The sequence below is a fragment of the Gavialis gangeticus genome, unplaced genomic scaffold, assembly GCF_001723915.1.
Source record: "Gavialis gangeticus isolate Ggan-Ray unplaced genomic scaffold, GavGan_comp1, whole genome shotgun sequence".
Taxonomy (NCBI): Eukaryota; Metazoa; Chordata; order Crocodylia; family Gavialidae; genus Gavialis; species Gavialis gangeticus.
Genome location: NW_017728994.1, coordinates 67,090,321 through 67,104,149, shown reverse-complemented (window position 1 = coordinate 67,104,149; position 13,829 = coordinate 67,090,321). Strand labels below are relative to the sequence as shown.

At 39.3% G+C, this 13,829-nt stretch overlaps 1 protein-coding gene across 1 annotated transcript in view; it reads left to right on the top strand.

The window, feature by feature from the left end:
- The first annotated feature begins 975 nt into the window (after positions 1–975).
- CHST15 (carbohydrate sulfotransferase 15) overlaps positions 976–13,829 on the top strand; it is a 132,413-nt gene continuing 119,559 nt past the window's right edge. Inside the window, exon 1 of the mRNA XM_019502963.1 lies at positions 976–1,166. The gene's annotated coding sequence lies outside the window, so the exon portion shown is untranslated. The remainder of the gene's footprint in view (positions 1,167–13,829) is intronic.

Genomic DNA, 13,829 nt, shown 5'->3' with positions numbered 1-13,829 from the left:
GGTGGAGACGAGACCTTTTCTGCTTTGTTGCAGCCAGCGGTGACTTTCTGGCAGTTGGGATCTTGGACCTGTATGTTCAGATCTGCCTGATCTAAGCCTCACAGTTACTTCAGGGATTGTCTTTAAAGTGTGTGATAAGATATGTTGGGATGGGACCTTAAGCATGTGTACGCCTGGGAGTTTGTGTGTGTGTGTGTGTGCACATGCAGAGCAGTAGGGAGGGGCTGTGAGGGCTTAGAGGAAGGGTAGGTTTACATGCTCTGATCTGTAGATTTTTGTGATTGTGGGATCAGCTCTTTTGCCAAAAACGGCTTATGTTTTATATTGCCTTGAGGTATTTCTTTAAATACCACAGTCCTGCTCTGGGCTGGGCGCAGTCTCTGCACAGAATTTAATTTCCAGAAGAGAGAGAGAGAGAGAGAGTGTGTGTGAGTGTGAGCGAGCTTTTGTCATGTGATGGTGGTTCAGTAGCAATCGCTGGTCTTGGCAAGATGCTTTACCTTCCTCTACCCCCCATGGTAAAGTGAAGCCTGACAGTAACTCCTGAAAACTGCGACACAAGCACAGCAGGAGCTGCATTCTGGAGCCAGCAGGTCTCAGGTCTCTTGAGCATTAAACCCCGGTGGGAAAGTACTCGGTAAACTTGTGCTAAGGTGCGGTAATTTTCTTTAGTCCATTCCTTAATATGCATGCCCGCAAAGTCAATGTGGATGTTGAACTCTTCAGTGTAAACAGATGGGGATATGTGACTTTCTAAAAAAACCCTGTCTTTTAAAATTTCAGCTCTTGGTAGCAAGGCCCTTGGCGGAACGGCATAATAACTAAGATAATGTAATTTTCTGTCATCTGGCTGCACTGCCTGTTGGGCTGATCCCTGTCTCACTGAGAACTGCTGATTGGCTAATTACAGTAGTTTTACAGTGATTTGTAAGAGAAGACATTTGTAACACAGCTTTTATCTGAAGCATTCATTGAACTTGAGCAGTACATGCATCCCTTGAATTGAATTGTGGATGGATATTGCCATTCAGTGATGCATATTTTTAGATGATGAAGGATATTTCTTAAAGGCAAGCTGTTGGCAGTTAAAAATAGCTACACATTGTGCATTTGCTGAGAATGCAGTCAAGCTCTGGCGACAGGTTGTTATGGTTTGACTATCCTAAGTAAGTATTCACAATTGGTACTGCGGAGTCATGCATGATCTTCCTTTTTTGTATTTTTTATGGCTTTATTATAATAATACAGTCTTCCTCTGCAGTGAATTGACCTTTCTGTTCACAGTTTGATTTGTAGGTTAATAGAACACATGATAGTATTTTTATGTGGGTGGTGTCTTACCTACTTATGAAACTTTCAGATATGCAAGAACGGATTGCATTTTTCAGTCTGTAACCTCTGACTTAGTCTTCAAACTGCTTTAGCTTGCTTGTAAATGTATAGTTAAAAATGGAAGCATTTCACTTCTGGAATGATGAGCCAAGGAGAATTTTTATACATTCTCTGATGCAGATCAGATACCTACTTCTTTTATTTTGTGACCAGAAAACAATCATCTACTTTTGAAAACAGTTAATTCAGAAGAAAAAGTTATAGATTGAAATCCAGTCTTGTACTCATTGGAATTATTCATGAAGAGTAAATATTTTGAAGGTTTGACTGAAAAATCAAATGTTCTCATTTACTCTGTTTATGTAAACAAGTGTCTAATTGAATAGTACAACGCTTAATGCTGGCTATAGATCACTTGATTTTTGGCACAAAGGGGATGTTTCCATAACTAATGGACAGAAAATTAGTGCTTTTTTGCAACAAATTACAGAATAGCTGTCTTGAAACATTCTGTTTATGTTAGTGAGGCAAATGTCCTGCAGCTGATACCCTAAGATGCTCTCTTTCATCCCCTGCTACTAGTGCTATTTCATAGTCCTGGGCATTGAGTCAAAGTAGTCCTTTGGCTCCTTACATGCCAAAAGGAGGAAGATTAAACTGCTGAAAGGAAGGAATTGCTTGTACAAGGGATCAATGAACACAGCCAGTTTGCTGATGACACTCTAACCTTGAGGGACACCAAAAAACATACCCATGTCTACAAATCTTGTCAACATGGAGCTTGAGACTAAATTGTGAAATCAACAACGAAGTAATTTTATGGTTCAGAAATTGTAATAGAAAACATAATCCCAAATACAGAATGCTTCCTACGAGAGTTTGTGACATGAATGTGACTAAATAGTGGAAATTTGCATTAAAACATGGTATTACAACAGAAGATGCCGTAATGGATTTTATTTTCTTTGCTTAACTAAAATGTAGGGTGGATGGAAAATGTGCAAATGAGCAGATGACAGTGGTCTGTGGTGTCAGTTATTTCATGTGGATAAAGTGATAATCTTCAAACAGTTGTAACAAGGATACGATTATATATGCATAATCCAGTAGGCATGATATTGCTGTTATTTTTCATTCAGTTTAATCAACACAGGCAATTTGCTATTACTGAAGAGTTCTGTCTAGCAAAACTTTACTAATGCTTTTATTTACTGTTCATTTTCTGACATTAAGTTTTCCCAAAATTGCTGCCAAGATAGTTATAAGTGGGCATGTACACAGATCTTGATTTGTTTGCTAGAAACAGTCTGGTAATTGCAAAAAATAAAAATAATGTTTGAAGTGTAATCAAAGCTGGAAATACATTTCTGTTGATGCAATCATGAATGTGATTAGATAATCATAGGTCCACTTTGCATTTTTCAAGGGACAACTCTAGGTATGTTTATCTACAAAAGCAATCAGTTTGTTATAGGTAGACAGTTTGAGCATTGATTGACAAGTTGTTTGATTTCCACTTTAAAATAATAAGCATCTCTGCAAACACTGTAGAGAGACTTGGGAATTTGAAAATGTTGAGGATTTTTTTTTTTAATGCTGATGCCAGTACGCAGCCTTTGGCAGGAATTCTATGAAAATAACTTTTGTGGTATGATTTCAGCATGATGTAGTATGTGTTTGACAAGATGCAGATTATTTCTAATACAGGTGTGTAGGTTGTAGCTGTGCTGGTCTAAGGACATAGGCAGACACAGTTCTCTGGGTAAATCTGGTCTCTTTTGATAAAAGAGATTAGATTTATGCAAATAACCTTGTCTGCCATTATTTCTAATCCTTGGAAAATGTCCATTTATGTTTAAGGAGACTTTACTAAATGAATGGGGTAGATTATTACTGAAAAAATAATATACAATCACCTCCCACTATGGGAGATTTGTTATTTTTTTACAAAGTTTGTCTGCTAAATAGTAGGTGTAATTATGACCTGTGTTTTCTTATCACACTATCATTGTTCAGTGCTTCTCCATTTGTGTAGGGCCAGAAAAAAGACTGCAAATTTTGTTCTTACAATCACAGGTTTCCATTACAATTACATCCTTTGTTTTAACATTGATGTGCTTTCTCTATAAATTAGCACCAGTGGACTGATCTTGCCTAAATGACATATTGATTTAGGAAGTTAGAACATCCAAATGTTGTATTCATTTTGCAGAGATAAATCACTGACAGGAAAGAACCAGGCCTTACTAGTTGTCATTATACCCCACAAAGAAATCTGCATGAACATTAAGCTTACTAGACTGTATATCCCACAGATCAGAAGTTTCAAGGAAATATACAACTAAGTTATTCAACATCCCAGGATATATCAAAGAATCGTTAGAAAATTAGGGTGGGAAGGCACCTCAGGAGGTCATGTAGTCCAAACCCCTGCTCAAAGCGGCACAAACTCCAGCTGTATCATTTCAGCTGAGGCTTTGTCTAGCCAGGACTTAAAAACCTCCAAGGGTGGAGATCCCACCAGCTCTCTGGGTAACCTGTGCCACTGCTTTACTACCCTCCTGGTGAGAGAGATTTTCCTAATATCCAACCTACACCTCCCTTGCTGCAACTTGAGACTGTTGCTCCTTGTTCTCTCATCTGCCACCACGGAGAACAGTCTAGCTCTATCCGCTTTTGTAACCACCCTTCAAGTAGTTGAAGGCTACTGTTGAATCCCCTCTCAGTCTTCTCTTCTCTAGACTAAATAAGCGCAGCTCCCTCAGCCGCTCCTCAGGAGTCGCGTCCCCCAGCCCCCTAACCATTTTCATTGCCCTCCACTGGACTCTTTCCAATTTGTCCACATCCTCAAGGTCCTGATTCAGCAAACCGCTCATAAGCTTAACCTGTTGGAAAATAGCCAAAGAGAATGATTGAGCTCTTACCATTTTATAAGCTTCCGGTCTCTGTCCAGTGACTCCCATCAGCCTTCTCAGGGGATTACAGACCCCTGCCAGGTGACTGTTGCCAAGGCAGCCTCTCCCCCTCACTCCCATCCAGTTCTCCTTAGTGGGGGTTCATTGTTTAGAGTGATAATGTATCTGTGGTATGATTACATTTCTGTGGTATGTCACTTAAGTCAGTGACCATCTAATGTTTCCTTTTGGGATCAGGCTTTGGAATTTAAGCTCAAGTTGGAGGTGAAAAGATAAACGGGAAGTTGTACATTCAAAACAACATTGACAGCTTGGTAAGGAACTCGTGCCGTCATACAGGCTTCATAAATTGTACTGTGAAATTCCCCAAATGAGACTCTCTCTCTCCAGTATCCTTGCAGGAAAGTGTTTGTCATGTATAGATTTGACATATCCCTTCCTTCCTGAAACCCCCTAAGTGGCTTAATGAAACGGATATGAATCCTGAGAAGATTGCATCTCATCAAAAAGATGTTCGACAGTTATCTTCCTGAGCGTGATTAGGACTTAGCTGCATTCAGCTGCTCAAGGCCCAGTATGCCCCAAGCCAACAGATGTAAGCGAGACAAAAGCAAGCTGGACTTTAATAGTGGATGTCATTCAAACCTCAGCTCTCGAATTAAGGACTCAATTCAATATCCTTATTCAAACAGAAGTCCCATTGACTTAAAAAAAAAAATCCATGGTGAGATCTATTGGAGGTTTCCCCCTCCTCTCCTGAATAAGTATTGCAGAATAGAGGCCCAATGATTCAAAATCACACATTTGCAATTACTAGATGATGTTTTGTTATACTTGATAGTATTTAGTATATACAATGTGCTTCTAATTTGCAAGCCTTTACATTTAGTATTTACATATTTCATTTTATAAATATTTGCATTTTCTTATGTAATATTTGCATTTGAAGTATGCTATTCTGTGCTCATATGTTCTTCCATATATATTTTTAACAGCACTAGTTAAAACTTTTTTACTCAACTTGTGCATTTTATTATGGAGAATTTGTGTGAGACATATCCTTGTTCTGTAGAAAACAATGATCTTCAATGTAATTTAATTTAAGTAGCAAATTTAGCATCAGGTTAACAAGGCTATTAATATTGCAGAAGACCTCATTAGTTTTTTTATTTATGATATTTTTGATGAAGAGCCCCATTTGTACTATATACTGTATTACACATGGTTCTTTCATGGAAGCTCTAATTAAGAGCCTTTCATTGAAATTTGGTCAACTGTGATATAGGTTATTTCAAACAGAGAACGTGTGAAAACCCTTGAGAACAAAGAAATAATATAGGAGGACATAGAGCTGAGAAGATGTTCAGAAAATACCAAGACAGGATTTTGATTTGAAAAAACCAAAAAAACTCCTGCATGCTTCTATAAGACATATATATATAAATGATCAGAAACACAGAATTATTTGTACTTGGGAGAACACCTGGGAAACTAATGCTGAAAGAGGGCAAGTGGGGGGAATGGACAGTACACTAAACTTTCAGTGTAACATGGTTTCAGGGGGAAAAGGCAGCATGTTTTTTCCAGCAAAGGTTTTGTGTCATGGAACTAATAAAGGATTAGATTCTCTGTGTTTAATTCTGGTACCAGATTAATATAAGATCCCAACAAACTGGAGGCAGTTCAGCAAAAGCAACAGAAATGATTGTGACTGTGGAAAACTTGCGTCATGGTATGAAGAAAGATTAAGAGTTAAATATTTAGTTTAGCCAATGACTAAACAGAAAAGTAATAAAGGTTTACAGAAGGGGTGTCAAACTCATCTGGCCATGTGGGCTGGATGAGTGGTGCTGTTAATATCAAGGAGAAGAGGCATCTCTCCTGTGGTGCGTTATGGGTGTAGCTGCAAATAGGGTGCAATTTGAAGGAGAGGTTTAAATTGAAAATGTCAGGTGGCTTAACTGTGTGATAACTTACTGTACAAACTGATGGAAAGATCCTAATCCCTTGAAAAATTCTAAAAGTGTCCTGCAAGGAGCATTCCTTTCCAGGGATATAACGTGGATGAGCTAATATCTATTTTTCACAACTTTGATTCTAGTATATTGTCCATTATTACTTACACAAATTATATCCAACTTATTTATACCAGTGGCATTTCCATGCAATTTTCAGGTGGAGTCCCTTCAGTTTAAATTCATATAAAATTATATTACCCTATTATGTCAGTGGCTGTCTTCCTATGGTCAATAGTCTGCATTTGTAAGACTATTATTACTCATCCCACAAGTCATCAAGTCTGGCTTGATGTCTTAGATATGTGAGAACTTGCTGGATGCTTCTTTGGAACTATATATCTAACAAGATCTCCATGGATGACAGCTGGTTAACCTGGAGGAGAAGCAGGCTTATTTTGCATTTACCTTGTTCTTGAATTATGGGAAAAGAATCTAGACTTCTACCGCATTGATATCAGTTGGGTTTCATATTGGTATACATGGTCATGTTAGTATATTGGACTGTAGAGCTATGGCTCATGATCCCAAGGGAAGTGGGCTGTAGTTGATCTTTTCTTACAATCACAGGTTTCCATTACAATTACATCCTTTGTTTTAACATTGATGTGCTTTCTCTATAGATAAAGTAGCACTGGTGGTCTGATCTTGCCTAAATGACATATTGATTTAGGAAGTTAGAACATCCAAATGTTGTATTCATTTTGCAGAGATAAATCACTGACAGGAAAGAACCAGGCCTTACTAGTTGTCATTATACCCCACAAAATAATCTGCATTAACATTAAGTTTACAAGACTGCATATCCCACAGATCAGAAGCTGGAAGGACATATACAATTAAATTATTCAACATCCCAGGATATATCACAGAATCATAGAAAATTAGGATGGGAAGGCCCCTCAGGAGGTCATTTAGTCCAACCCCCTTCTCAAAGCAGCACAATCCCCAACTAGATGATTCCAGCTAAGGCTTTGTCTAGCCAGGACTTAAAAACTTCCAAGGATGGAGATCTCACCAGCTCTGGGTAACATGTTCCAGAGAGGTGGTGGAATTGGATTACAGTAGGTTGCACAATGTTTCTAGTGTTTTCAGTTAAAAAAGGTAGTCAATAAAGGTTCAGGAAAATTTGGGGCTTGACAGTAGTCTGTTGATCCAAATGTTTGGGAGGGAATCACTGCTCTAAGGAGCCAGAACGTAATTAGAGATTGATAATCCTTATGGTTTATGGTGTGTCATGGCTTTGGTATGATTGGTCAAAATGACTCAACTTCACTGAGCGAAAGCATTCCTTTTCAAATGTAAAAGCTCACAGTTATTGTGTGATATACAGCAGCTGTTTTCAGTTTATTTTTTAAAAAAAGAGCTCTCGAGCTTTTCAAGATATTACTGGTCCAAGTCCTTAGCTGTTCATGGAAGCAATTTATCAAGTAAATAATTTAGATGAGAAACTTAATAAATTATAAAGCTGTGAAAACTGTTCACTGCCTCAAGTTTAGGATTAACTTGCCAGTGGAATAGATAAGAATAAATCAGGATGAAACCACTATTACTTTTGACATTTAGTATCAGAATTACTTTGCAAAGCTATTTATACCAGCTTTAAAATAGTTTCAAGAAGAAATTAGTTGTGAGAAGGTGCACAGAATAGAATAATGGGAACCTAAACTGGTTCAATCTTATGATGGGAAAGGGGATAAAATTCATTTGTACATTATCAGGCTGTTTAAAATACTTGTGTCCTCTTTAGAGAAATTTTGCACATTTTTAAGAATAGCAGCCAAAAGTGAAAACATTGAGTCCAGTGCAGTGGATAAATACTAACACCTACAGGTCAAGTTTGGAATTCATTTGTAATCCTGAGCGACTCGGCTGAAATCGCACTAGAATTACCATGGATTTTTAACTCAGGTTAGAATGTGGCCTATGTCTCTCTTTTGGTGGTATATAATTAGTTTGCTAAGAATTATTAGGCATTGAAAATGAGCATACCTGAAAAAATATAGTTTCCTAGGGTTTTTTTTTTTTTGGAGTGCAGAGCACTCATCAAGTACAGAGGTGCCCTGTCTGCCCAAAAGGTGCTTTCAGAGCCATAGGCTACTTTCTGCATGGGGGATATGTCTAGTTGAGAATACATCCCATGGAGTTAGTCAGCAAATTAATCGTTCTGAGGTTTTTACTTTCACCATAGCTCTTGAGCGTATCCCACCCACCACAGTAGAAGGCAGGGCAGGGTGATACCTTGTAGTCTAGCTGGTTCAGAGAGCCACAGGCTTTCCTATTACAGCTTGCTTCCTCAGTTGCTATGACTGGTTTAATACTGCTTTCCACTGCAGCACAATCACTGATGATTACTAGATACAGCTTTAACACTTCAAAGTCTTTTTGTTAAATAATATAATATGATCTTACAATTTGGGAATAACTTGTTCTAGTATGAGACAATGAAACGTAAATAATCCTTCTGCTAGGTTTTAATAATTTTTTAACAGTACCTATTAAGTGTGAATAATAATTTACCCAGTCTTTAGGCTTTTATCATCCTGCAGTGCTATGTTGTATAATAAATGACAAAAGCCTTTAAGAATGTGCTGTAAAAATACAAGTATCCATGTACATATCAAGAACTATTTATTTTGGATTTTTACAGCCTCTTACAGATTTTGTCAATGAAATTTGATTCTCCCTTTTTTAAAGCGCTTGCAGAAATAGAGACTAAATGGAAACTTTATGATGATTTGTGTTCAGACATTTTTAAATATTTAGGTTAGTTGAGTATTTAATGATTTTTTTTATAAGAAGAAAATAAAAGAGCTATTTTGAGGACCTTTTATTCCTTTAAAGAAATTACATTCATGTCTTACATTAAAATATATTTGTAAGTTTGGCATGTAATGATACTATATAGAATTGCAAGTTTAGGTATGATGCATAGTGCATTTATTCCAGATAATAGCAGTCAGGGAGAACTCCTAGCCCCACTGAAGCTAGTGAAAGTTTTGCTACTGACTTTAGTGGGTCCAGGATTTGATTCAGCTAATGAGATGAAATATTTTACCTCTTGTAAATTACTGAGGTTGGGGTTAGAGGCATCAAGTTTTCTGTGCACGTACTTGTCTAGATCTTCCAAAAATCTCATGTGGAAGACAGTGCCATCTGGAATGGAAGGCAGTGTGTGAAAATGAAGCATCTTTATTTTGTTTTTGGAAATAATAAATCAATAATTCCTTTAGGGCTTGTGTCCAGTTCTTTTGAGCTGCTCAGCACCTCTCCATTCTCATTAACTGCTGAGTTCTGAGCAAGGAGGGTTAGGTCCTAAGACATAAGCAAGAAATTCTCAGGCCTGAGCAAGAGGTCTAAGAGTTTTCTGTGTGAACTAGTAGCCTTCAGGATTGGTCATGATAATATTTCTAGCCCTCCTCTACTACCATCACTATAGCCTTCACATAACATTTGAATTGGAGGGGGAATAGCTTTTGTTCTACCTTGTTAAGCTGAAAACTGTCTTTCCCCGCACTTCTTCAGAATTCCATGTTTCAAGACGTAGTTGTAGCTGACCCTTTTTATTTAGTAGGGATACATTTGAACTCTGGTGTGGATAAACACTGAAAGTCTGTTTATATTTCATCTCTGTTCAGAGAGATTATATTTATAGAATTAAATTCTGTGTTTCTAAATATTTATTGCTGATGAATTCATGATTATGAACCCTTGAAATTGCGGTGTTAGCAGTTTTGTAATTCTAGCTTTGGCTCAGCTATATGTGTAGGTTTAATCACCCTGCAGATATCTGTTGCTTTCTAAAGAAACATTTTATTTTAGCTTTATAGACTATTAGGTGTTGAGTGCTAATTGCCTTATGTTTAGGAAAGGAAGACTTGAAGGGTGTATATGCACATGCTCTGAAAGGCTCTTAGAGCAGCTCTAATTAAAGCTCCTGGAGCGTCATGTGTATCAGCATCCCCATGCTGAAAAATGGTGGTAGGGGTGCTTTAACTAAAGCTTGTCAAATGAGCTTTAGTTAAAGCACCTCTGCCACCATTTTTCAGCACAGGGATGCTGATGCATGTGATGCTGGAGTTTGCTGGAGCATGGTAGTTGCCATGCTACAGCAGACTTGGTTAATCAAATCTGCTCTGATGAGCTGTAGTTGCAGCGTATTGCAGCCACCTCGATGCCTGTGTATAGGTGCCTGAAGTGACCAGATGGGGCACGGTTGAAGGATAAGTTTAACAGTTTGACAGAGGAGAACTTGTTTAAGATTTTTTACAGTTCACAATGGGCACAAGATGCTGACTGTGCAGCAGCCAGAAAATATTGTGTAGTAGCATGTTACACCACAGACAGCACTAATATGCTGCTGTGCAGTACTGTCACCTAAAAGAGGTTCTCCGGTTACTGTGCATTTATTTAGTGCAATAGATGTGCAATAACGACTGCACAGTAGCATCTCATGTAGATGTGCCCACCGACGACTAAAATGCTGGTCACCTGAGAATGAAAATTGTATCTCTTATTGATGCACTGGAGTTCTTGAAAAGAAATAGTGATCTGAGAACTCTGAATTGACATTAATTAGTTCCTTTATTTAGCAGTAAATTTTATAAATGCATGTTGGACTTCCACTGGAGTCACCTGACTAAACTTCTGTGCAGTGTTTTTAAAATTACTGCTTTGGAAGCTTACTTTTCCTTTTTTGTGCATATGTCACTCTTGCATATTATTGAATAGTTTGGGTGTCACCATTACCATCAGTGGTAGTGCCCGTCAAAAGATCAATGTAAATGTACAAAGCTATGTTAAACATAGGCCGTGGAATGGGGTGGGCCACCTGGGCCATGGCCTGACCAACTTTTAGCACGTTAATTTATATAACCCACAAACACTCAATTGTCATTCCAGTTAAAACTGTATAGCTATTTTTTTAACTGTATAACTACCTAAATTAATGTGCTAAAAGTTTGTTGGGTGGCCCACCCCGTCCCACAGCCTATGGTATTAAAAACAATAAATTAAACAGAAAAAAGAGGTAGCTTAAAGTCTGGGGTTGAACTGACTTTATTTAAAATATGTAATGGTATTCTTGTGTGTGTATGAATGTACAGGTTTCATTTGTTGCTATTGCTAAACAAGAGAAAAAAAGTTGAAACTCAATCTGCTGGATACCTTATTTGTTTCTGTCTATAGTTTGCAGTTACTTTTTTCCATGACAGCTTCCTTTTTAAGTTGAACTGTCTACCCCTCTTGTTTTTCACAGATAAGAGAGCTAAATTTTTCAAGAATCTTAAATGCCAACAACGACATTTTGAAATGTATTCTTTCAAAATATTAATTGCCTTATTGAATTTTCACAGGATAAAAGTACATTTTATGCCCAGTGTAATTTTATCATATAAGTTGTACAAGAAGTAGAGATAACTGGGCCACTGTGTAAGATTTAAAACATGCATTCACCCCAGCTCACTTAAATAAGATAAGGAGAAATAACTCAGGACTGAATGAATAAAACAAAGCAAGCATACTGAGATACCAAAAGAAGGCAAGACTAAACAGTCTGCTGTCTGTAGACAAGAGAAGGGTCACCTCTGTGTTTCTGGAACATCATTCAGTTCTGGAATCAAGTCATTTCATCCTTAGATTTTAGCTCTTCAAAGAGTAAAAAACCCCTCAAACAAACAACCTTCAACCCCACAACACCAGCTCTGATAACAGAAGTGTATCACATGGGGTCCAACTGAAACGCTTGCTGACACTGGTGAGCATAAGTAGTGTCAGTGAATTCATTTGAACTGTTTAGGTGGTAAGGTGGGAGTAATGGGAGTAAGGAGTAAAGACTGGTGGGACTGAGAAGTTCACAATCTGGCCCTTTTTTGTTTTGGAATAGTGGGCTTTTTTTTGGCCAGTTATCAGAGGTAGGCAATTGGCAGATGTGTAGAGCCTCATCAGGATCTATGATCACATTATCATAAAGTAAATGTGCCATGAGCAAAGGCAGCACCTCCTAGAAATCAGAAATGGAATTACCTGAACCTATTAGTTCCTTGATTTCTGTGCTGTGATTTCCTGCAAAAGTATCTCCTTGGGAGCTTACTTTTCCAAAAGGCACTAATAAGTAGTAATATTTTTTTTTTAATTAAACATATTAATATTGGCTAGTTCCAAGCTTTATCTTGCCACCAGTGTAAAATACACTCCATGAAACAGATATTGGGAGTCTGTCCCTTAGGAAATCAAATACTGTTCACTAGTGATTTAAGTTAGAATCATGCAGCATCACAACTGAAACTCCAAACTTAGTAGAACAGTCACTGAGGTCCTAATAAACCTCCAAGTTTGTCCACTGAAGGGACCCTCCCAAATATGAATTTCAACTGTTCAGTAGGAAAGGGGGCATTGGTGAGGGGAAGGGTTAGCTGCCTGCATGTGGGAAGATGATTTGGGATTGCGTCTATGGTTGGTGTGATTGGGGGTTTGTTGTCCCACAGAAGTTAGGAAGAGGTGTGGCAATGTGCGAGGTCCCCAACCAGCCACAGTGCTGGTCTCTCACTGCCTCTGGTTATGCTGCCTGCCTCTGTTGCCTGCCACACCTTGCTGTTAAATAATTGGTTAGTAATTAGGGAGGAGGCTGCCCTTCAAGGCCCCTGATATCTAAGGGCCAAAAGTAGACGTGCCTACCAACCCTTAATGTGTCCCTTAGTTGTTGCTCGCAGCTGTGCTAAGCCCTGGCCTGAGACCGGGCCCAACTCATCACAGCATTGAGTCTCTTTCACTCTGCCCTGCTAGGGCCACATTCATACCGCTTCCCACTCACAGAGGCCTCTCGCTCTCCACCAGCTTTAATCCTGCCCTTCCTGTTCCTCACATGTACCGCCCCTTCTCTCCCAGGCACCACATTCACCCTGCCGTCACCTGGAGGGTCCTCAGGCTTGCTACTCTTCACTCCCCAGCCAGGAAGCACGCAACCTTTTGGGCATCTCCCACTATCCTCATCTGAGTGAGCTGGTGACAGCCCACAAAATGCTGTGCTGACTTTGCCTCTGCTCTTGTAGCTGGGCAGCTCCCCCAGCTGTTCTCCATCTAGGGGCTCTTCCTCTGCCACCCTCCAATTGACCTCCCGCCCACCTCTGGCCTCAGGTGCCCAAAGGCTTACCTGGGCCTAACTGAGGCCTCCCATGCTAGCAGGGCCTCCACTCAAGCCCTTGCCTTCAGGGCCCCAATTCATGCCCTTCACTCACCGAGCTTTACCACTGCCACTCTCTACTCTGCCCCGTACTCTGGGGTCTGGGGTTGAACATTCCTGCAGACTCAGATGTCTCTCATCGTCATGCCTGGCCTCTCATCAGGGCGTCAACTGCTGATGCCTTCTCTCAGGGCCCTAACTACTCTTCTCACGGGGTCTTCCACCCCTTCAGACAGAAATGCTTCTCTAAGCTCACCAGGCCTCATCTCCAGGGTCTTTCATCCTTTCAGGCTCAGGTGCTTCTCAAAGCTTAGCTTGCACCCCAGTGGGCTCAGGTGTCCCCTATGGAGGTCTCTGGCCCTGACTCTCTCTTCAATGTCTGGCAGC